At 37.7% G+C, this 25,945-nt stretch overlaps 1 protein-coding gene and 1 long non-coding RNA gene across 4 annotated transcripts in view; both read left to right on the forward strand.

The window, feature by feature from the left end:
- Positions 1-25,945, forward strand: part of ILRUN (inflammation and lipid regulator with UBA-like and NBR1-like domains) — a 95,772-nt gene that overhangs the window by 2,331 nt on the left and 67,496 nt on the right. The window lies entirely within an intron of this gene.
- On the forward strand, positions 15,163-25,448 carry LOC125938340 (uncharacterized). The gene is made up of 2 exons (XR_007462673.1): positions 15,163-19,536; positions 20,242-25,448. It is a non-coding gene; the product is annotated as an uncharacterized LOC125938340 (long non-coding RNA).

Here is a 25,945-nt window from a genome sequence, read left to right on the forward strand (position 1 = left end):
TAGGTTTTGTGAAAGGTGAGGCCCAGTGTGGGTAAGAAAAAAATAACTTAAAAATTATAGTTGCGTTATAAAAATTTTATTTGAATTTTTTATAAAAAATTATTAAGCTCAATGGCACAGAGTAGCATGTATTCTAATGATGTAGCATCTCTGTATGAAACAAGGTGTGATACATTTCTGAGCAAAGTAGTGAGCCATTAAAAGATGTATTCAGGTTTTTTCTTCTTTTTTTAATTTTTTAATGTTTATTTATTTTTGAGAGAGAGATTGAGAGAGTATGAGCGGGTGAGGGTGAAGAGAGAGTGAGACCCAGAATCTGGAGCAGGCTCCAGGCTCTGGGCTGTCAGCACAGAGCCCAATGCAGGGCTCAATCCCACGGACTGAGAGATCATGACCTGAGCTGTGGTCTGACGCCCAACCAACTTAGCCACCCAGGCGCCCCAGATGTATTCAGGTTTTAAAGCAGTTAGAAGTTAGTAGCTTCTTAGGAATGCAGGCAATTAAGTGGTAACTTAGCTTTAAGCCACCTTATTTTCTGGTTGTAAAAGTCATATTCTTTGTCTTTGATTATAAAATGAAAAATTTTTTGTGAATTGAAGGAAGTAAAGCTTACTATTCTTTTCTTTCTATTGAAAGCAGTTAGCCCCAGTATTATATTTCGATTTCTATTTTGACCTGGTTAAGTTCATTAGATTTTTGTTTTAAACAAATGCTCATCTTGATTAATACAATCTAGTTAAAATAAATATAGTCATGCATGTGTACTTGGTCAAAACATTTGTCTGTGTTGTTTAAGAAATATGTGGTCTAGAAATGTATTGTTTTTAAATGTCATTTAATGTCTAACTTTGTTGAGATGGTCCTATAATATAGGTTGGCAAAATCTCTCAAATTGCTGTGATTAACCTGTTGAATTTGAGATGATTAACTTTACTGTGACTTCTTAAGTGCCTCCTATTGGTTGTAATAAATAACCACCATTCGGTTGTTTGATGACTGCTAGAAAATACTATGGTAAATTAAAAATCATTATTTTAAAACGAAGGCCATGAGTTTTCTAAAATGAAACTCAAGTTGGAAAGACTTTGCTTTTATTTTCAAAAGTAAGTATTAGCTATTTAAGAAGCTGTCAAAAAAACTAAGTTGAATGTTTTGGCCTTGTCAATTATCTACCCTATAAAATATTTTTTTCCCCTAGTCTTTAGTTCATTGTGCATTTTGTAGATATTTCTAATTTTTAATTTGGAATGAAGTATTGTTTCAGCTTAAGCTTTTTTTTTTTTTAATTTTTTTTTTTTTTAACATTTGTTTATTTTTGAGACAGAGAGAGAGCATGAGCAGGGGAGGGGCAGAGAGAGAGGGAGACACAGAATCTGAAACAGGCTCCAGGCTCTGAGCTGTCAGCACAGAGCCCGATGCGGGGCTCGAACTCACAGACTGCGAGATCATGACCTGAGCCGAAGTCGACGCCCAACCGACTGAGCCACCCAGGCACCCCCAGCTTAAGCTTTTTGTAGTGTTTATACCTGAGTTGGCAGCCATGCTGCTGGGATACTTAATAAAAGTAGCCAATATTCAGTTCCTCAGTAAGTACAGAAAGTGAATAAGTGGTGTGATTAAAAAAAAAAAACCCAGTATGCTAAGCCAACTGAAATGATTTGTAGATTAGTATAACTTTCTATAGGTGGAATGTCTTGCAGAGACACTATTGGACAGTGAGTATAGAACCTGGAATTCTAAAACTGGAAGTTGGCTTAAGAGATTCTCCAGTTCATTCCAGTTTTTCCTGAAGAATTGCATATAATCCTTCCAAGACAGTTTATTTTTGCATCCCTGAGGGCAGAGATTTGCATGGTACCTTATTATAGTGTTTAATTACTTTTCTAGTTAGAATTATGTCAAAACTAAATCTCTCTTACTTACTACAGTTTAAACTTTTTCATTGCTTATGCCCTCCTTGGAGATGGAGACTGTCTAATAAACACCTTCCTTAAGAGGTCAGAAAGTTTCTGTTAATTGAAATCACTAAAATTTTTTCACTATTTATAATTTAAACACATTCAACTTAATGGTTTCTCATCCTTTAATGTAGTCTAATACACTTATCTTTTTTCCAGGGGAAACTGACATGATTCATAGGAGAATTTACATATGATTTTTAGAAAATTTAACATAAAACATATACCATTTTAACCAATTTTAAGCGTACAGTTTAGTGTTATGTAAGATTTCAAATTCTCTTCTGGTCCTCAAAATCATTTGTCTCTTATGTTTTTAAAGTGAGTTTTGTTCTTTAGCATTTGTGACGAGGCAAGTAACACTTCTAGATTTTATTTTTTAACACTTCTAGATTTTTAGAGGGCATTAACTTAGGAGTCAGTATTGGCCTTATTTCTCAGTTATAAGTATAAATAATAGTTGACTAGCATATAGACACTGTTGATTACTTATTTGGCTGGCCCTTTGCAGTTGTGGTGTTGCAACATTCTAGCTTACCTCTTGGTGTCTTCAGGAAGTAATATACATTTTTTGGAACATTACATGTGCCCACAGTGGATGGAACAGATGTGTTCTAGAAAAGCAACTTGGAAAAACATTTTTGTACACTCATGTCCTGCTGACTTTGTCAGCATTGTCAGAGGCACCCCACTGGATAAAATAAAGGTATAACTGATGAAGTGAAATCAGGATCTAGATGTAAAAATCAGTTGTACCTTGTATTTCATAGTACCTCCCCTGCCTGGTCTTAATCCATTTTTTCAGTCACCTGCATGGTAAATGAGTTTCTGATCCACTCTCTAGTTTATGTGTATGAGTCTAGGAAAAGCCTGGCAGCCAGACTTTTGTAACATAAATCATGATATTAGTACTGGGTTCCTTGAAAAAAATGTGTGCCAAGCAGCAGTTTTAGGAAGAGGGTAGGGAAGGATTGCATAACACTCAGTGATAGAGTGTTGTACAGTCTGTAACATTTTTAAGAAGGTTGAGAGTTCTTTGGATATTCTTCTCCACTTTTTTTCTATCTTTTTTGAGTGGCACATAGAAGTTTTGGACTCTGGGTATAAAAAAAATTTATAAATAGAGCATTTAGATTCATTTTAGTTTTAAAAGGAGCACAGTAAAAAGTATATTATTGTCCTGCAGGAAGTCTTTACAAACAGTATTGCTGTGGGCCTTGTATTTCTGATCACAGATGAAGTGAAAACTAATCTCCATTATAGCTAGGATGGGTGGAGATGGTTTCTTCACCATTTCTTATCTTCCCACTCCTTCCACACAAAATTTGTGTAGCACATAACACCAAAAACTATCAACCAGACAGTATTTAAATAAATGTATTTTGAATAGCAGATAGTGTAATACAGAAGCAGAAAACAGCCTGTATTATACTTTGTGTTCTGATAGGAAAAGAACATGCCTGAAATGATGAGAGAAAAGTTTTGGAATAATGAGGAAACATTCATATGTCAGTACTGAATTAGCTGAATTTCAGAACAGGTAGGAATGGACTGAGTCAAGTAGAAGGAATGATTCACAAAGATGGAATGACTGCTGTGGGCAGGTTGCTTTCTTAGAAGTTTTGAAATGATTAGGCGATTTGAACTGATGAGAAAGTAGTGTAATACAGGTAGAGGATGTTTCCTAAGTGAAACCAGGAAGGAGCAAGTGGAGCAGAACCATCTAGAATATTGGCTTGGCTATAATGTGGTTAATGGGATCAGGAGTAACAAGACATGGAGCTTATTTTTATTTTTGGCTTGGAATATTGCTGATTTTTAAAAAATTGAGGTGAAATCGACATGAAGTTAAACCATGAGAAAATGAACAATTCAGTGGCATTTAGTGTATTCCTAGTGTTGTACAACTACCATATATATCGAGCTGAAACATTTTCATCACCCCAAAAGGAAACCCTACACCCGTTAAGCAGTTGTTCCTCATTCCCTGGAAACCCAAGCCCTGGCAACCACCCAGGTCCATTTTCACCCTTTGCCTTTGACAACTACCAATCTGAATTCTTTTCCTATGGATGTACCTATTCTGAATATTTCATATAAATGGAGTCATACAATATTCGTGTCCATTTGTGTCTAGTGTCTTTCAGGCTTCATCCATGTTGTATAGCATGTGTCAATACTATGGTTGAATAATGTTTCAACAAAGTATGTGTATACCACAATTTATCCATTTGCCTCTTGATGGACATTTAAGCCATTTCCAACTTCTGGCTATTGTGAATAGTGCTGCTATGAAAATATGTGTACATGTATTTGTTTGAATACCTGTTTTTACTTCTTTTGGTTATATACCTAGGAGTTGAATGTGTAACTTTTTCAGGAACCACCAAACTGTTATCCACAGCGGCTGGATTATTTTATAATCCTCCTAGCAATGAACAAGGGTCTGTCCCAGTTTCTCCATACTTTGCCAACCACTTGTTATTTTCATTTTTTTAATTACAGCCATTCTTATGGGTATGAAGTGGTACCTCACTGTGATTTTGATTTGTGTTTCTCCCATCCAAGTACTAACCAGGCCCGACCCTGCTTAGCTTCCGAGATCAGACGAGGTCGGGCGCATTCAGGGTGGTATGGCCGTAGACTGATTTGTGTTTCTCTAATTACTAATGATATTGAATGTCTTTTTCTATGCTTCTTGGTCAGTGCATACTTTCCTGGAGAAGTGTTTATTCAAGTCCTTTGACTTTTTTTTTAGTTGGATTGTCTTTTTTGTTCAGTTGTAAGAGTTATATATATTCTGGATACTAGACCCTTATCAGATATGTAATTTGCAAACATTATTCTCCATTCTATAGGTTGTCTTTTTATTTTTTTTGATAATGTTCTTCAGTGCACAGATTTTTATTTTGATCAGGCCCAGCTTATCTAATTTTTTGTTGTTGCTTGTGCTTTTGGCGTTATATCTAATAATCCAAGGTCGTGAAGATTTACCTGTATGTTTTCTTCTAAGAGTTTTATGGTTTCACTTCTTAAACTTAGGTCACTGATCCATTTTGAGTTAATTTTTGCATATGGTGTGAGGTAGGAGTCCAACTTAATCCTGTGGAGCTTAGTTTTGATCATGTCACATGCTCTGGGACTGGCTTCTCATTGACTGCATTAAATATATCCTTTACTTGTATTAAATACATATTTTCTTCAGAACACCCCTAAAAATTGGGCCAGGAAAGTGTGCAAGGTTTCCTAATGGGGGAAAATATTAGGGGTGTTCTATTAGGAACCAAAATTAAATGTGTATCAATTAATTTATTTATTTTTGAGAGAGAGATAGAGCATAAGCAGGGGAGGAGCAGAGAGAGAGAGAGAGAGAGAGAGAGAGAGAGAGAGAATACCAAGCAGGTTCTGCACTGTCAGCACAGAGCCCAACACAGGGCTTGATCCACGAACCGGAAGATCATGACCTGAACCCAAATCAAGAGTCAGATGCCTAACCGACTGAGCTACCCAGGTGCCCCTAATTGTGTATTTACAAGATCAGTTTATCCTTTTCCCCATCTTACCAGCCATTCTCTCTGATTTGTCCCTGTTAATAGCTCCATTGGTCTCCTAGACATTAGGCTTGAACTGAGTTCTATCCAATGCCCTCTCTTTCCTGGACACCTCAAATCACTTGCCAAACCCTGTTCGTTTCCACTCTACAGTGCACTTTCCAACTCTTGTTTTCCATTCCCTGCACCACTACCCTAACAGGAATACTCTCCAAATTGTTTCTCTACATCTGGCTCTCTTCCTTCCAATCCATTTTGTGGACATACCACTACCAGACCAATCTTTCTAAATCACAGCTTTGATCTGGACCTTTTTTTTTTGGTCAGAAACCTTTAATAATGCCCTTGTTATGTACCACATAAAGAACAGGGCTTTAGCTTGACATTCAGGGCCTTCCAAAGATTGGTCCTGGTTTATCTGCCTCTACCTTTGCTGCATACCTTTATGCTGGATATCTTGCTTCTCTCTGCTCCATTCAAGCTGGTCTGCTGCTCATTTCCCGCATATACTTTTGCTTTCCCAATTTTAAACTTTTTTCTTCTGCCTGGAATGTTGTTCTTCCCTTTCTTATGCCTCATGAAGTCCTTTTGTTTTTTTGAAATTGGGACACTAATTGTTCGTAGTAGTGCTGTCTTCTCTGAACATTGCTTTTTTGATAATATTGATCACATACGATACATACCCTGGAGAGGAAGATATACCCTAACAGCCTTTGGTTCTCCCTAAACATCGGATTCAGTAAGGTGTGAGAGTAGATGGACTAAAGACTTCATTTTTAAGGAGACTTTGTGGTCCAGTACTGTTAGAAGAAACAAGTCCTATAATCTAAGCTCTTTTTCAGGCTTTTTTGTAGATTCAGTTTGCCATGAGATGTAAATGTTGTCAATATATGTGCCATGAAAGAAATTAAAATTTAAGTTAACGGCAAGAATATTGTTTCTGGAAGCAATTTGAGCCCTCTAAAGGTTGGCCCCATCTTGGGGTGCCTTGGGGCTCAGTTGGTTAAGTGTCGGATTTTGGCTCAGGTCATGATCTTGCAGTTTGTGAGTTCAAGCCCTGTTTCGGCTCTGTGCTGACAGCTTGAAGCCTGGAGCCTGCTTCGACTCTGTGTCTCCCCGTCTCTCTGCCCCTCCCCCACTCTCTGTCTCTTTGTCTCTCAAAAATAAATAAGCATGAAAACAATTTCAAGTAATTTTAAAACACTGTATGGACCACATGAAGCTCATCTATAGGTAGGATGTGTTCCTTGGACCACTAATTTGCAACCGCTGGACTAAAAGTGAGAAGCAAAAATCTGTTCTTCTTTCCAGATGTAGCCACTACTATCTATTTTTCTGTACCTTTTAGAAAATTTCCATGCCTGTAGAATTTTGTATGTGTATGTATACTTACAGAATTTTCTGTGTGTGTGTGTGTGTGTGTGTGTGTGTGTATTTTTTAAACAGCAGTGGTATTGCAATTTGAATAATTGTTCTTCCTATCCAGAGTAGTGGGTAACACAGCCCTTGTACTGAAGTAGTTGTCAAGATATTTGGATAGGATGATCAAACAGATCTATATTTTACTAAATAATAGCGTAGTGGTAGATTTTATCTCTTCAGATTTGATCTCTTCAAGTACAGTAGAATTCTTTCACTGTATTGAGCAACCAACTCTCATCCAGTAATTACATGTAATTATTAAAACTTGTTTTGCTGTATTAAGAGCAAAATGTGTTAAGTAAACTAGTGAATCCATCTGAATTTGCTTATGAGATATTTTCAGAGAACACATTTTATAAGGTTTTTTTAAAATTTATTTATTTTGAGAGAGAAAGATAGAGAAAGGGAGAGAGAGAATCCCAAGCAGGCTCCACACTAATGGTGTGGAGCCTGATGCGGGGCTTGAACTCCTGGAACTCTGAGATCATGACCTGAGCCGAAATCAAGAGTTGGATGCTTAACTGACTAAACGCAAGGGACCCAAAACACAAGACTGAAACTGAAGAGGTTTAACTCTTATGGAATTACCTTGTGCAGATGAAACTGATACATTTTTCACTTGTAAGGGTTATTGATTTTGTGAGTGGTTTTCTCATGATTAGCCAGAGTTAATGTATGTCTTTGGAGAGGAGCAGTTAATTCCAAATATGGAACTCAGCCCCACTGAATTGACTATGTACTGGATTTTAAAAGACTCACTTTAAAAAATGAACAGTTGTGTTTTCTTATGTGTGAACCATGGCTCTATGAAGTATTTCCAAGGGTTCACACTTGAATTATTGTGCTTGAGGTCAGTGATTCACAACCTATTATGGATCAACAGCCTACTACTCGATTGATTGAATGATACACAGTGTGCTTCTAAAATGCTTTCTGGTCAGGATTTACTTTCTGAAGTAAATTTTGCTTTTTAACTAAAAAAAAAACTTTGATAACGGACTTTGGGACAGTAGAAATCATTGGCTGAGGGATGAGGTTTTGCATACAGCTATATAACTGGGAACCAACTGTGTTTAAAATTTTTTTTAATTTAAAAATAATAACTTTTATTATGATATAAAATTTTATTATGACTTAAATCATTGCAGATAAGCTAGAAAGTGCCAGTAAGCAAAAAGAAGACAAAAGCAAGCCATACTCACAGGAGCCAGAGATAAACAATTTTAACCCTTTCATCTGTATTTTTCTAGTACATACTTGCATGTGTTTGTGTGCGTACCTGTGTTTGCTTTATGAAAGTGGAGTATTTGCTATATTCCATGTACTGTTTCAAGTGATTACTACATAATTTAATGCTCACAATAATTTCAGGAAATAAATACAGTTATTCTTACTTTACAGAAAAGGAAAAGAGGCTCAGTAAGGTTAAGTAACTTAGTAAAGTTACATGGGTAATAAGTGGTAGAAATAGAATTCAGATGTAAGTAGTCTCGGACTAGAGTCTGTGCTCCTGATTGCTGTGTTTTATACACTTGGTGGGTTTCTAGGGCTGCCATAACAAATTACCACAAACCGGGTGGCTTAAAACAAAAAGTTATTCTCTTACAGTTCTGGAGGCTAGAAGTTGAAATCAAAGCATCAGCAGGGCTCTGCTCGCTCTGAAGGTTCCTAGAGAAGAATCCTCCCTTAACTCTTTTTAGCTCTTGATGGCTCCCTTCTTTTGGCATTTCTTGGTGTTCCTTGGCTTGTACTACGTCACTCCAACCTCTGCCTCAATAGTCACAGGGCCTTCTTCCTTGTGCCTCCAGATTTCCCCCTCCCCAGATTTCCCCAATCCCCAGTCAGTTGGATTTAGGGTCCAACCTGATCTGACCTCATCTGAACTAATTGCATCTGCAAAGACTATTTCCAAATCAGATTGCATTGTGAGGTTCTGGGTAGATGTGAATTTTGGTGGATACTCTTAAACCACTACAAACACAATTTGTAATCTTTCACTGAAAAATCTCTTATGATTATTCATTTTTAATAAATATGATTCTATACTTTTAAAGGCTTCATGGTATTAAGTGTATATAAAATAACTTAATAATCCTTTTTTGTTGGATATCAAGGTTATTTTTATTTTTTTGTCACTGTAAACTCAGTATTGAAATTCTTGTAGGTAAATCTTTGCTTGCATCCTTAATTGTTTCCTTAGAGTTTTTTCATAGAATTAGATTGCTGGGCTAAAGATAAACGTGGTTTTTAATGCTCTTAATATTTAATTGCTAAATTGTCTCCCTCATAAAGGTCAGACTAATTTATATTTCTGCCAGCTACTGTGTGAGTAGCTGTTCCTTTAATACCTCATCAGTGCAGCATATTACAATTAAAAATGTTTTTCTTTTGCCAGTTTGGTAGATAAAAAGTGTGATCTTGTTTTAATTTGTATTTTGTCATTTCTGAGGAGTATTATGTCCTAAATGTCCACTGTATTTCTTTTATGAATTAGCTGAACATGCCCTTTGTCCATTTTTTTAATAAGGAAGTTTGCCTTTTTGGAAAGTGGAGTTTTTTTTCCTGACTGTAAAAGTAGTAATACTGAATACAAAAAACCAGCCAGTTCAGAAATATTGAAGGAAGACATATTGCTTTATAGCCTGCTTTTTCACTAAACGTAGATATCTTTCCATGTCTGTTTTTCATGGCTGCTAGTGTTCCATTACTTGGGTATTCTGTACTTTAGTTGAGAAGCCATTTATTGGTTTTTGTTGTTTTTTGCTATTAGAAACATCTTTTCATATTTGCCTGATTATTTTCTTTTCTCTTAGTATTTTAAAAAACTGTGACATATAGCCCATGTATTTATTTTGGAGAAATTCTTAGAAGTGGAATTGCCAGGTCAAAGGTATGGCCTTTTGAAGGTTCATGAACATTGCCAGATTGCCTCCATGAAGGATGTAACAATTGATAATCCAAACAGTTTAGGCATTAGAAAACTTGGTTTCTGGAATGTCGGTTTTTAATTTTTGCTGAATAGATTTATCTGATAGATAAATGTTTGTTATTCTAGTTTGCATTTCTTTGCTGGTGAAATCTTAAGTTTTATGTGTGTGTGCTGGCTATTTTTTTATAGACCTTTTTATTTAAAAAAAAAAAAAAAGGTTCTAATGAACCCTGTGTATCCATCATCTTGATTTCAGTCATTAATTTTTTTTTTTTGTCTTTTTTTTTCCCCTCACTAAAGAACAGTATTTTTAAAGCAGATTTCAGCTATGTGGTGGCTACTTGTTTTGGTGTTTAAAATGTAACAACTTTATTGAAATACAATTTACACATCCTAAAATTCACCTATTTTAAGTGTACAAATTCAGTGAGTTTTGTAAATTTATAGATTTGTATAACCATCATCACAAGCCAGTTTTAGAACATTTCTGTCACTCCAGTAAGATTTATGGCAGTTTGAGGGGCATCTGGGTGGCTCAGTTGGTTAAGCGTTCGACTTTGGCCCAGTCATGATCTCACAGTTTGTGAGTTTGAGCCCTGTGTCAGGCTCTGTGCTGACAGCTCAGAGCCTGGAGCCTGCTTCAGCTTCTGTGTCTCCCTCCCTCCCTCCCTCCCTCTCTCCCCCCCCCCCCCCCTCTCTCTGCCCCTCCCCCATTTGCACCTGGTGTCTCTCTGTCAAAAATACAACATTGAAAAAGTATATCAAAGAAATAATTAAAAAAAAAAAAAGATTTATGCCCATTTGTGGTCAGTCATCCCCAGTGCCAGGCAACCACCATTCTGACTTCTGTCTCTCTGAATTTGCCTTTTCTGTATGTTTCATGTAAATGTAAACATGAAGTGTGTGGCCTTTGTGGCTGGCTTCTTTTCTTTATTAGCATAATGTTTTCAAGGTTTATCCACATTGCAGCATGGATCATTGATGGAAGTTCATTCTGTTTTATTTTACTGCTGAATATTCTACAGACATTGAAAAATAATCATTGTTATTAAAAAATCATTATTCAAACAGTACCAGAGATTTTTCAGTGAAAGGTAAGTCTTTTTTTGATTCTAGATTTTGTGTCTCTTCCCAGAGACAGTACCTATTACTGATTGGTCTCTTGTGTACCTTTCCAGATGTTATTCTACATAGCTTTAATACCTGTAAAGGTCCTTGCTGTTTGGTATCTTTGTCATTTTTTTAATATATTTTTGAGAGAGGGAGAATCCCAGGCAGTCTCTGCACTGTCAGTGCAGAGCCTGATATGGGGCTCAATCTCACGAACCATGAAATCGTGACTTGAACTGAAATCAGGAGTCGGACACTTAACTGATTGAGCCACCCAGACACACTTGCATCTTTGTCATTTTAAAAATTGATATTTGTAAGTTAGATTTTGCACATGTTTTTCCAGTTTCCTGTTTGTGTTTTAACTTCTTAAAAATTTTATTTAGATATGTACTTATAAAATGGATATGTGTTTCTTATGAAAAGTTTAGATAGTACATAGATCGCTGTGTTTCCCTCCCTCAACTCACTCTGCAAAAGTAGCCATTAGTCTATTTTTTCAGAGACACTGTGTACCTTTGTAGGACTGTATTTGATCAGAGAGTCCATATGTATGCTAGTAAGTTATTACTATACTTTCCTCCATTCTACATGCAGATTTAAATCCCTCCTCTTACAGTTTTTTTTTTTTTTCCTGAAAAAGAACTGTCTTCTACATAGATATTTAAAATTTTGTCAGTGAACGTAGTTCCTGATAGATGTCTTTAGATCTTAAATGTTAGGTCTTTTTGGGAAGTTTTTTCCTCCACAGCGCCTTAAAACAAACTTTGATATATTGTTAAGTACGGACTTTAGGCCAGGTCGTTTCAGATCCATCATCTACTTCAGTTGTCAAGAATTTTTCTGAAAGCATGATCTGTAGGTGTACCATCTCTTGTAGAGGTCTTCTCTCCTCCCTTACACTTGAAAACTTGTGTGTGCGCATACACACACACACACAGAACCTAGGTATATGTATTATATATAGTATATATACGTTAGCTTATTTAACTTCACAGTATACTGTGGACATCATTTTTTTTAATGGGTGCATGGTATTTATTCATTGTGGCTGACTATATTTAATTTAAATATTTCCTTAGTGATGGACAGCTAGTTTCCAGGTAGTATTTGCTTTTATAAAGCTGCTCTGGTACAAGTATCTTTGTATACTTGTGGGTACAGTTTTAGAAGTGGAATTGGTGGTCTGGGTGTATGGGCAGTTTAAATTTTGATAGGTAACATCAAATTGACTCCAAAAATATTGTAACAATTTTCATTTTTACTGTCCCTGCACAAGAGTCCTTGGCTTTTTAAAAAAAAATTTTTTTTTGAAGGTTTATTTATTATTGAGAGACAGAGAAACGGAGTGAGCATGGGAGGGGCAGAGAGAGGGAGAGACACAGAATCTGAAACAGGCTCCAGGCTCTGAGCTGTCAGCCCAGAGCCTGATGTGGGGCTCAAACTCACAAACCGCAAGATCATGTCCTGAGCTGAAGTTGGACACTTAACCGACTGAGCCACCCAGGCGCCCCAAGAGTCCTTGTTTTGCCACACTTTTATCAACCAGGAATGATCTTTGTCTTTACATTGTTGCTGGTTGACAGGTTAAAATGTATTCATTTTAATTTGTATTGCTTTAATTATGAATGAGGTAGGACATCTTTCCATATCTTTATTGGCTATTTGTATTTTCCCCCAGCTTTATTGAGGCCATTTGTACTTTTCTGTGACTTATTTGTGTTTTCTTCTCTGTCTCAACTGGAGTGTTATTCTTTCTCTCATTAACTTGAGTTGTTTATATATTAAGGAAATGGACTTCTTATTAAATACTTGCCTTTCCTCCAGTTTCTTTTAACTTGGCTTATAACATTTTGTTTTGTTTTGTTTTGTTTTAACTCTGTGGCGCTTTCTTTGTGAATTTTTATGAAATTGAATCCAGCAATCTTTTCTTTTTTCATTTCTGCTTTTGGTTTCATGTTTATAAATCTTTTCCCCACATAATTGTTACATAATTATTATTTACCTCTGTTTTCTTTATGATTGCGTAATTTACATAAATCTTTTATATAGTTAAAATGTATTTGGCAGTGTTTTGGGAGGTCCATATCCTAACATGTTTTGCAAATGATTAGTTGGTTTCCATTTTTTTGAGAAATTCATATTTCCTCCCAAAGATTGAAATGCTACCTTTATCATGTATCAAATGTTTATATATATATATATATACACCCACACACACACACACACACACTTGGGCTTGTTTTTGCACTTTTTCCTCTGTTTATGTCCAGTTTTCTAGGGTTGAATAAGAGTTTTAAGGTTTGCTTAAAATATTTTTAAAGGCAAGTACATCTTCTTGTAATTTTTCAGTTTTTCCAAGTTATAAATGCACATAGTTTCCAAGAGTAAAGTAAATTTCTACAGGCTTGTTAAAAGAACCAGGAATTCTAGACCCCTTTTTCCTTCTTTCAGTTCCCAGAAGCAATCTTTTTCAATTCTTTCAACTGATTTTGAGATTTTTGCCTCTCTATTGATTTTTTTTTCTTCTGTTTTAACTATAATCTGTTTATTTCCCACAGGGAGATGAGGATTTCATTCTTTGATAGCCAGTGTGGTGGTAAAGAGCAAAGTTCAGAGTTTCTGCTATGTACTGTCTGTGTGACTTTGGCAAGTTATTACCCTCTCTGTGCCTTGGTTTCCTCATATATAAAGACAATATCCTTTTTTATCTGAAGATTAATTAATTAACATGTGTAAAGATTTAGAGCTGTGCCCTGGCACATGGTAATTGTTAGTTTCACTTACCCTGTCTCCCATTCTCCCATTTTAAGTGTTTGTAATTTAGAGAAGTCAGTTTTCAGCGTCTATGTTGTTTTAACTGTTTAAATGCTTACTGACACTCGAGCTATTAGTATACTTAGATTCATTTTCCCTTTCTGTACAATCTTTTGCTGCCCCAAGGGTAATAATTGTGTAGGCTTTTGGTTTGTTCAGTCTCTTAGATATTTTTTTCCTAAGTCATTCTCAAAGTCTTTACCAACCATGAATCTCTTCTTCATAGGTTCAGACGGTGTTGTATCAGTTTAACCTTTTTGAAGAACTTTCTTCCAGAGCATTTGACCTACTCTGATCTGGACTGGTTGAGCTCTGAGTGTGCTGCACAGCTCTTATTCTGGGTACCCTGGGGATTTCTTTCACACTCCTCCTACTCCCCACCCTTTGTTGGAAACCTTGTTTCCTGGACCCCATTTTTTTAAACTTCCTGAGAGTGCAGAGGAGATAAAATTTGAGACTTTTGTATTCTGAAACTATATTTTACTCTGATGCTTAGTTGATATCCAGGTTTGCTTAGGTAACAGTTTTAAGGTTGGAAATATTTTTTTCTCAGAATTTTGAAGGCACTGCTCTTTTGTCTTCTTTTTTTCCGTGGAAATGTTGAAATGTGATGCTGTTCTGATACTTTGTTCTTTGTATGAATCCTGTCTTTTCCCTCTCTGGAAGCTTTTGGTAACTTTGCTGTGTGTCCCTGGTGTTCTCAAGTTTGATGGGGATACATTTCAACATGTATTTTCATACCTTGTGCTCAGCTTTAGAGAGCCCTTTCAGTCCGGAAACTGTCTTCTTTTTCTTGGGAGATTTCTTAAATTAATCCTTTGATTTCTTTCCCTTCATTTTCTGTGTTCTCTTTTCTTAGGTCTCCTATTTTTCAGATAGTGGATCTTCCGGTCTGGTCCTCTGTCTTTTCTCTTTTCATCTTTTGACTCTTTTTTTTTGCTCTGTTTGGTGGGAGATCTTCAAGTTGCCATTTTTGTTTGCTTACTTTTTAGTCTTTTTCTTTCATATTCAATGCTTTACCTTAAGTATTTGGTTGTTCTTGGCTGTCTACTCCTATTTAAAAGTAGGACACAGAAAGTGGATTGGAAGCTGTGGACCTGATTGTAGTTTTTAAGTGAAAGCTTTAAAAAGCCCCACCCATTTCCTCCAGGGTGGGGCATTCACCAGGCTACGTGTGCAGTGTTTAGACAGATCTAACGGTTGGGTTTAGGCAAATGCATAACCTCTCCTGTTTTTATCCATATCTTCACCTTCACTTGTAGGGTACCCGGTGCTGTTAATTCCTGAACCTTTTGGGAATCCTCATTTTAAGTCGGGTTGCTTCTCTACTTTTCCCCACTGCTGGCTGAGGAGGATTCAGCTTTCTCAGGTTGGCTAAGTCATTTACCACTTGTTTGTCTACCTTCCAGAGCATCAAATGTTGCTCCCTCACTTGTTCACTTTGTCCTCATGAATTTATGACTTTTCTCCCCATTTGTCTCAGTTTGTTCGGGCCGCTATAACAAAAGCAACCACCATAGACTGTGTGGTTTATAAACACCAAACATTTATTTCTCACAAGATCTAGAGGCTGGGAAATCACAGATCAGGGTGCCAGTAGATTTGGTATCTGGTGAGGGTCTGATCCTGGTTCACAGATGGCTGACTTCTCATTGTAACCCCACGAAGTTGAGGGGTGAGGGAGCTCTCTAGGGTGTCTTTTATAAGGACACTAATCCCATTCTTGAGGGCTCCACCCTCATGACCTAATTATCTCTAAAAGCTCTACCTTGTAACACCATCACATTGGGAGTTAGGTTTCAACATGTGAATATTTGAGGGCACAAACATTCATTCAATCTATAGCATCATACCTGTATTTTATTTTATTTTAGCTTTTTTAATGTTTATTTTAGAGAGAGAGAAAGCAAGCAAGCAAGCCAGCCAACCACTCGGGGAGGGGCAGAGAGAGAGACACACAGAATCCGAAGCAGGCTTCAGGCTTTGAGCTGTCAGCACGGAGCCTGATGCAGGGCTCAAACTTGTGAACTGCAAAGTCATGACCTGAGCTGAAGTCAGATGCTCAACTGGCTGAGCCACCCAGGAGTCCCTGCCTTTATTTTATTTCTTTTAATGTTTACTTATTTATTTTGAAAGAGAGCAAGCAAGCAGGAGAGGGGGCAGAGAGAGGAAGAGAGAGAGAATCCCAAGCAGGCTTTGCACTGTCAGTGTGGAGCCCAATGAGGGACTTGAACCCACGAACGGTGAGATTATGACCTGAGCAGAAACAAAGAAGTCGGGAAGCTAAATCGACCAAGCCATCCACACACCCTGCATACCTGTATTTTAGGAGGGACTTTGGGGGAGAGTTGACGCCAGTGCATGCAATTTTTCATTGGAAACTGAAAGGAAACATTGGATTTGTCTCTAAAATTTTCTGTTTTGCCTTTTCATTTTTATTATGATTTATATGATTGGGATGTGATATAAAATTTCAACATGCCAATTGAATAATTGATCAGGTTGTAATGATGTTACATATATAGATAGCTTTTCTTTGGTGAAATGGAACTGTTTTACCTGAAGGATCAAGAACAAATTATAAATCGTTATCATTGGCTATGAGCTTATAGTTGGCTTTTATTTCCTTTTTTATACTTTCATTTCCTTTTTATACTTTAATTCTTGATCTTTTTCTCTTTAATTCCTAAATTTTCTACAATAAATAAATGTAATTAGGAAAAAATAACACCTAAGTTGAGAAAAGTTGTTAATCAAATCCTTGTATAAAAATTGGCTCTAGATCCCAGTGTTCTTTACCTCCTTTAGGTAATCTGCAGTTAATGAACACTAAATTTGGGGTGTGCGTGTGTTTTGCGGAGTTCATTCTGATCTCGCAACTTTTTATTTTGAGGAATTGAAAGACTAGCACAATGAATACCTATATAATCGCCATTTTACCACATTTGTTTTATTTTTAAGTACCTTTACTGAAGTACAGTTTACACAGCATAAATTATCCCAGTTGAAGTGGATACTTGAATGATTGTTAGTAAGCTTACAGAATTGAGGAACCATCACTAGAATCCAGTTGTATAATATTTCATCATACAGTAAAATTTCTTCTGCCTGTTTACTGTTAATCCCCATTACCATGCCCCAATATCAGGCAACCACTGATCTTTTTTCTGTCTTTAAACAGTTGTCTTTTCTCCACCTTTAATATCAGTAGAATCATCTAATAGGTGGTGTTTTGTATCTGGCTTTTTTTACTTAGCATATTGTTTGTGAAGCATTCATGTTTTTTAATTTTTATATATTTTTAAGAATATTTATTTTGAGAGAGTGAGCATGCAAGAGCAGGGGAGGGGCAGAGAGAGAGAGAGAGAGAGAGAGAGAGAGAGAATCCCAAGCAGGCTCTGCACTGCCATCACAGAGCCTCACGCAGGGCTTGAACTCACAACTGTGAGATCATGACCTGAGCCGAAATCAAGAGATGGTGGCTTAAACTGAGCCACCCAGGTGCCCCATATGTTTTAATTTCTTTTGAGTAGATACTTAGAAATGAATTCCTTTTATTTTTTTAAATTTTTTGTTTTTAATGTTTATTTTTGAAAGAGAAAAGAGAGAGAGACAGCGTGACGGGAGGAGCAGAGAGAGAGGGAGACACAGAACTTGAAGCAGACTCCAGGCACCAAGCTGTCAGCATAAAATCTGACATGGGGCTCGAACTCAGAAACTGTGAGATCATGACCTGAGCTGACTGAGCCACCCAGGCACCCCAACTTTTTTTTTTTTTTTAAAGGTTTATTTATTTTCGGAGAGAGAGAGGGAGAGAGAGAGAGCACACGCAGGGGAGCGGCAGAGGGAGACAGGGAAAGAATCCTATGCAGGTTCCATGCTGCCAGTGCAGAGTCCTGTGGCTTGAACTCAATAACAGTGAGATCATGACATGAGACAGAATCAAGAGTCAGATGCTTAACTGACTGAGCCCACCCAGTCCTTGGATTGCTATTTTGTATTTAACTTTTTTACGAGTAACTACCATTTTATATTTAATTCTTTTCCAAAGCAACTACCACTTACATTCCCACCAGCAATATATAAGAATACTCTGTCTAGATTTATATGTTTTTTGTTTAACCATTTGAGATAAATTGCAGAGAGGTTGGCATTTCAGCCCTTAGCCCTTCAGTAAAGATCTTCTAAGAACAGTGGTCTCATCCTGTATTACTGTAATATTATTGTCACTCTCTAGGAATTTAGCATGGAAACATTAGTATTATCCAATATACATTCCGTATTTAGATTTTCCTATTTGTTCACAAAATGTTTTTTATAACTTTTTTTTAAATCCAGGATCTTCTCATACATCTCATGCTATATTTGGTTGTCATGTCTCTTTACTTGCCTTCAATCTAGAGCAAGTTTCACTCACCTTTGTCATTTGGATGTTTTATGACATTGACATTTTTTGAGTCCAGCCCATTTGTCCACTAGTATGTCCTATATTGTTGATTAGTCTGATTGTTTCCTCACAGGTTCAGGTTAAACATTTTTTTGTTAGAGAGAATACATGGATGATCCTATGTCTTCTCTTGCATCACATCAGGAGGTAAATGTTGTAGTTTGTCCCATTATTATGCTAAATTTGAATATTTGCTTAAGATAGCATCTACCTCTTTTTTTCCTTTGTAATTAGTAAGTAATCTGTGAAAGACTGAGTGTATCCTTTTCCCCAGCAGTCTTTCTCCCAACTGTATTAGTATCCATTGATGATCCTTGCCCTGAGTCATTTATTGCTTGAGTGGGTTGCAAAAAGGTAATTTTCTAATTTTGTTGTTCCTTCTTCATTTATTGGCAAGTCTTTTGTAAAGTTACTGTTGATATTTAAGTGGAACTTACCAATTCGATCATGAAGGATTTTATGGGGAATGAAGATTTTTGGTTGGTTATTTATTTGTTTAGTTTTAGAGAGAGAGCATGCATGAGTGGCGGAGAGGAGCAAAAGGGGAGAGAGAGAGAGAGAGAGAGAGAGATTGAGAGACAGAGAGAGAGAATGAGAATCTGAAGTAGGCTCCATGCTTGGCTTGGAGCCTAATGCGGGGCTTACTCCCACAACCTTGGGATCATGACCTGAACTGAAATCAAGAGTTCTATGCTCAGGGTGCATGAGTAGCTCAGTTGGTTAAGCGTCTGACTTCGGCCCATGATCTCTCAGTTTGTGAGTTGAGTTTGACCTCGTGTTGGGCTCTGTGCTGACTGAGCCTGGAGCCTGCTTCAGATTCTGTCTCCCTCTTTATCTGTCCCTCCCACTCATGCTCGCTCTGTCTCTCTCTCTCTCTCTCGCTCTCTTTCAAAAATGAATAAATGTTGAAAAATAAAAAAAAGTTGAATGCTCAACCAACTGAGCCACCCAGGCGCCCCTATGCTTATTTTTTAGCGTATCCTAATAGTGTGGAAGTAAGTGTATTTATTTGCCTTACCCTCAGCCACAGAGGATCCCAAGAAAAGTACTGAAGAGAGAGATCTCCTTGACTTTTGTGAAGCCTGAAATATATAAGCTCCTTTGCTGTGTTTCCATTATTTTGGGATGTTTGCTGCTCTTCTCTCTTTGAGAGACCACTCTTTTTAAGGAAGAATTAGCAAAAGCTATAGAACATTTTTTTCCTCAATTTTTAGTTTTTCTTTGTAAACCAAATTGGATAGTTTTTTTTTTCTGTTTTCTTTTGGATGGATTTGTGATTTTTTGGTAGTAATCTAACTGGTGGTAAGTATGCAGTGTCATGTAAGTAGCTATTTTTTAAAAAATCCTCTTCTTCTGTAATGTATAAAAATGCCATAGTTGGATGAGCTATCTAGACTATTTGTCATCTGTAGCTAGTTGCCGAGAACATGAAAACATTAAAGAGTATGTGAGATTGTTTGCAAGTGTCATAGAACTTTTAAAGGAAATAGTCTTTAAATGTTGTCTTCCTTGTTTTTTCTCAGTGGTTACCAAAAATGGCAGCAATCTCTGACATATTTATACTGTCATTTTATTAGTGTGTAAAAAAGGGGGGAGGGGCTTGTTCCTCTCAGGTTTGTGAGCTATCATAAAATCTGCATTTATTGTATTTCACCAAGTTTCATCTAATTTAGTTTAGTCTCCTAGCTGTAAGTATGTAGCTTTTTAAAGGTACCTATCTCATGTACCAGAGAGTAGCCAAATATAACCATAGAGTATTTGGAGATGGGTTGGCTGAAGAATGAGTAGAGTTGGCATTAATGCCATGTGGCATTATTTGGTAGTGATGATAAATTGCATTGGCTTTATCATATTACATAGAACTTGGTCAAGGTTTATTTACCTTTTTGTTAAGGGAGAAAATAAGATTGAAAACATAAGGGTTTTAGATTCACTCTTAGACGTGTACCATAGTACACATTTTTGGAGATGAGGTATACTGAGGTTTACTTTTTATTATCTCCAAAGATGGTGTGGTTGGCATTGTTCTTTAGGGGAGGTGAAACTGAAAAGAGGCTTTGAAGCAGGCCTCTGTAGCATGCCATCAAGAAATTGCAAAGGTAAGACACTTAGACAGGTATAGAGCATTTTAATCAAAGGTGTAGAGTATTTCTTTTCAAAGCTCATGCATTCTTCTCTGTATGCGGAAACATTTGAGAATGGAGTATTTGTTTATAGTTTAGCTTTTAGGCACTTTGTCCTTTTTTAAACACCCCCCCCCCCCCCGAAGTTTCTAGTGTTAGCTCTCTGACTAGGCAGCAGGATAAGATGCATTTGACCATTGCTGGCTTATTGTAAGTTTTCTGTTAGGTAAACATACTTTTGAAAACCATAATTATAGATTTACCTGATCATTTCGTAACTGCTACTTAAAATTATGTCCCAAAGAAAGTTTCATGAACAACAATAAACCACAGATGTTTTGTTTATGAAGATAGCTTTTTGTCTGAATCACGTTTTCGGTTCGTCATTCTGGGACTTTTTGGGTATCATACGTTTCATGTCTCCTCTGGGCCGTTCTAGTTAGTATTTTAAAAAATTTCAGTTGGCACTGAACCTAGTGATTGTTTACTTTTTAGGAAATATTCATGACTGTTAAGTTGGGAGTAAGAAAAATGGGAGTTATTTCTAAATATGCATCTTTAATGGGTAATTGGGTTCTTAAAAGTGGAGTTATGATGAAGGAAATGACTCAGCACTTTTTAAATTGTGATCCTTCTTTAGTCTGCTTCATATTCATAGTTTTTTTTTCCTTTTGTGATGAATATTTTCAAATATATAGCAAAATAGAATATAACAAATAGACATTCATAGTTTTTTGCTGCTGTAGTAAATTACCACAGTGGTTTTAAAAAAACCACCAATTTATTATTTTATAATTATGGAATTCAGAAGTCCCAATGGGTCTTACTGGGCTAAAATAAAGGTGTTATCAGGGCTGTGCTCTTGCTAAAAGAATCCCTTTTATTGTCTTTTCTTGTTTCCAGGGGCTACGTGCATTCCTTGGCTTATGGCCTAATTTTTCCATCTTCAAAGTCACTGAGTCCTCCTGTTGCTGTCTCCTTGGTTCTCTCTTCCAGTTCCCTCAGACCACTCTTAAAGAAGTGATCACATTGAGTTCCCTGGTATAATCCAGGATAATTTCCCCATTTTAGGTCAGCTGATTAGCAGCCTTAATTCATGTACCCTAATGTTTACATGTTACGGAGAGTAGGACATTATGGGGTTGATGAAAATGTTCTAAAACATGGTGATGGTTTTACAATTCAGTGACTTTACTAAAAACTCATTGTAAACTTGAAATGGGTGAATTTTATGCTATGTAAACTATATTTCAATAAAGTTTCTTTGGTAAACTTTTAGATGCTCTTTTTTGCTTTTAGAAGTCCAAATTTCTTAATGAAACATATTGGTCCCATCCTGATTAAATTTTTTAAAAGTTGTGGTAAAGTACATATAACCTGAAAGATGCCATATTAATCGTTTTCACATGTACAGTTCAGTTGTGGGAAGCATGTTGTACAACCAACGTTCAGAACTTTTTCGTCTTGCAAAACTGAAACTCTACCCATTAAACAGTAACTCTCCATTTCCCCCTTCCCTCTGCCCCTTTTAGTCATCCTTCCACTTTCTGTGTCTATGAATTTGATTACTTTCATATAGGTGGAACAATTGTGACAGCTTATTTCACTTAGTATAACATCTTCAAAGTTTAGCTATGATTTTCCTTTATTTTGTTTAAAGTTTTATTTAAGTAATCTCTACATGCAACACGGGGCTAGAACCCACAATCCCCACAATCAGGAGTCGCATGCTCTTCTGACTCAGCCAGTCAGGCACCCCAGATTTTCCTTTTTTTTTTTTTTTTTTAAATGTTTATTTTTGAGAGACAGAAAGACAGAGCGTGAGCAGGGGAGGGGCAGAGAGAGAAGGAGACACAGAATCTGAAGCAGGCTCCAGGCTCTGAGCTGTCAGCACAGAGCCTGACTACGGGCTCGAACTCCTAACTGTGAGATCATGACCTGAGCTGAAGTTGGATGCTTAACCAGCTGAGCCACCCAGGCGCTCCCAGGTTTTCTTTTTAAAACTGAATAATATTTTAGGGTGCCTGGGTGGCTCAGCTGGCCAAGCATCTGACTCTTGATTTCGGCTCAGGTCATGATCTCAGGGTTTGTGAGTTCAAGCCCTGCATCAGGCTCTGTTTTGTCAGAGCAGAGCCTGCTTGGGATTCTCTTTCTCCCTCTCTCTCTGCCTGCCTCCCCCCTCTCCATCTCTCTCAAAATAAATAAACTTAAAAAACAAACAAAAAAAAAGACTGAATAATATTCCATTGTATGTGTATACCATTTTATTCATCTGCTCACCTGTTGATGGAGACTTGCTTTCCTCCACTTTTTGGCTGTTACGAATAATGCTCTAAACATTGATGTGCAGTTATCTCTTTGAGATTCTGCTTTCAGTTCTTTGGGGGATATACCCCAAAGTGGGATTCCTGGATCTGAGTTAAGTTTTAATTTACCTTTCCAGCTCCTCTTCTGCCTCTTATAATAGACTTTGCACCACATGTACAGACTCTATCCCTGGAACTCACTATGTAATTTTGGATTAATCTAGACCTATTATGTTGTAGGTAACAGAATCACTCCATTTTTATTTTTTAATTTTATTTACTTATTAAAATTTTTTTTGAGTTTATTTTGAGAGAGAGAGAGAGAGAGGATGCCAGTGTGTGAATGGGGGAGAGACAGAGAGAAGAGGGAGAGAGAGGATCCTAAGCAGGCTGTATGCTAACAGCATAGTGCCTAACATGGGGCTCGATCCCATCACCCATGAGATAATGACCTGAGCTGAAATCAAGAGTCAGATGTTTAACTGACTGAGCTACCCAGGCTCCCCTGTTTATTTATTTTTAGAGAGAGAGAGTGCAAGCAGGGGAAAGGGGCAGAGGGAGAGAAAGAGAATCACATTCAGTGCAGAGCCTAACGTGGGGCTCAGTCCCACAAACCTGGGATCATGACCTGAGCCCAAATCAGGAGTTGGGCGCTCAACCAACTGAGCCACCCAGGCACTCCCAAACTCACTTCAAACTGGATAATGCTAAAGGTGTGTATGTTGGAGTCGGGGGAGGTACCTTAAAGATGTTGCTATGTTACACAGAACCCAAAGACCTGAATATGTTTGGGCTTCAGGAAAAACTGGACTTTAAAATAACTCAGGTTTCTGGCACTTGGGTGGCTCAGTTGGTCAAGCATCTGACTTCGGCTCAGGTCATGATCTCATGGTTGGTGAGTTTGAGCCCTCCCATTGCGCTCTCAGCTGTCAGGGCAGAGCCTGCTTGGGATCCTCTGTCTCCCTCTCTCTCTGTCCCTCCCCTGCTCATGTGCACATTCTCTTCCCCTCTCTCTTTCAAAAATAAGTAAATATTAACAATTTTTTTAATATTTCTGGTTTCTTTGTATGTTCTATGTAGGTGTTTGCAGTGGTCTTCTATCTCTGCTGAATGGAACTGTGACTGTCCAAAGCTCCCAAATATGTAGTTTATAGTTCATATACTATGGGAAAAACTTTCACTTCTAAATTCTGGGGTGCCCCCACCGTCACTTAACTGTGGAATGACCTCGCTGTGTCCTGAGGAATCCTATGTGGAAATGAGAGCATTGTCTCAACAAGTAACAACTACAAATGCTGTCATATCTCTCCCCAATGGGATATGATTCTAGCCAGGTCCAGCTATCATACTTTGACTTATTGTTAAAGGTGCCCCATCCCACCAGCTGAAGGCCTCAGGATGATAGCCGTGCTTTCCTTGTTTTGTTCTTGATTGGTCCAGATAAACATTTGCATGATCCTGCAGCCTGTAGGCTAAATGATAGTTTTTTTCTTTTATTGTTATCCTTCCTCTACCCTCTCTAATATAATCCCATCATGAGAGGAAAAGCAGATAAAAAGGAGAAAGGAAAAATACTATATTTTGGTTACAGTTTATTCCATTTATTAGGCACCTTCTATGTGCCGGGCACTATTCTCAGCTGGGGGTTATAAGCAGAAAGAATACAGAGCATGTGCTATCTTCTACAGGACAGGAGCAGTAAAATACAATCAACAAGTCTCATGGTCACCTGTTAACTCATTTCACTGTTAGAAGATTGAAGGCTTTAGCCTGGCTTGCCCCCAAAAGATTTACCATGTCTGATATTACTCAGGACCATCCTTGAGAGGAGCACAGGGGACAGGATGGGAGATAGTTCTTTTTATGAGGGCTGTGCTGCTTTAGCTTTCTCCTTCCAATAAGATGCCACTTTTTGGACCTAGGGTTTGACTAGGGGTGTAATAATTACAGCCTCCTAGAGTGCCTGGGTGGCTCAGTTGGTTGAGCATCCAACTCTTGGTTTTGGCTCAGGTCATGATTTCATGGTTTGTGAGTTTGAGCCCCACGTAGGGCTCTGCACTGCCTGTGTGGAGCCTGCTTGGGATTCCCTCTCTCTCCCTCTGCTGCATGCTCTTTCTCTCAAAAATAACTCACACTTAAAGAATTACAGCCTCCTGATGATGGCACTCTTTTCAAACTTCAGTTCACTGCTTATCCATTGCATGTTGGTGCATTCCCTTTGAAACCCAACCCCAGTAATATTTAGGCTTTTTAGTCTCTAAGATTGCTGAAGAGAATACCTGGGACCAGGTTAATTCTCCTTAGTTTTGCTTATCTTCCTGGCTTAAAGGTCTCTACCTCAGGGCAGGTGGAAAATTCTGGATTTAGAGCTTTCTCAAACCTCTGTGGAATGTTATCTCCATAAATTTACTCCCTCCCCAGCCTTATTTCTGTCAGATACACTTTATAATGAGGGGAGGGAATGGCAGTTTGGGGGAACCCTATGCAAAGGTTTCGAAAGGGATTATCTACATCCTATTCATCAGGGTCTCCCTGTTTCTTAGTGGCACAAAGAATTCACTTGGTGAATTTCAGCAGAGTAATTATCTGATCAATAGAGGTTTCGGATCCATGGCTTTAGGGCAGAAAGGCCTTTGCTTAATCATTATATTCTTATTTGTCATATCTCCCCTCTAGGAGACTGGATTGGACAGGATGGTGTTTTGCAGATTGGATTGTTTTGTAGAACCTTACTGAAGTTAGCATAGTCTTCTGTGGGCAATTTCTTTTTGTCGCCCAAAGCTCCTAAAGCATCATGTAGCTTTGGAGTGCATAAGGAGTGTAACCAACTGCTTTGCCACACACAAGGACTGCTGGCTTCTCAGCCCGAGGTGGGAGAGGCCTCTTCATTTTGTCACACACTTAGGGTTTGTTCCTTTTGCAATACCTCAGTCTTGTATCAGTTAGGACTTTTTAGAAGTGGTGAACAGAACTTTGTCACACTAGCCTGAGTGAAAATGAGAATAATGAGGATACTGGGAGGATATCTTAGAACGTAAGAAATTCATTTGGGCTTCAAAAACAACCAGAACCAGGGACTTGAACGTTGTCAGTCCTCTCTTTTTCTGGCTGCTTGTGAGTTTGTGGTCTTTTTTCTCTGAAGACTGCTTTTCTGTGTCTTTTAGTCCCATGGGCAAAACATGGCACTAAAAAGTTCCCAGTACAGGGAGAGATTGCCATCTCTTTCAGCTCCAGTCCCAAAGTTCTCGGGGAAGCGTTCAGATAGATTCAGCTTTGGGTCAG

Source organism: Panthera uncia (assembly GCF_023721935.1).
Source record: "Panthera uncia isolate 11264 chromosome B2 unlocalized genomic scaffold, Puncia_PCG_1.0 HiC_scaffold_24, whole genome shotgun sequence".
Taxonomy (NCBI): Eukaryota; Metazoa; Chordata; class Mammalia; order Carnivora; family Felidae; genus Panthera; species Panthera uncia.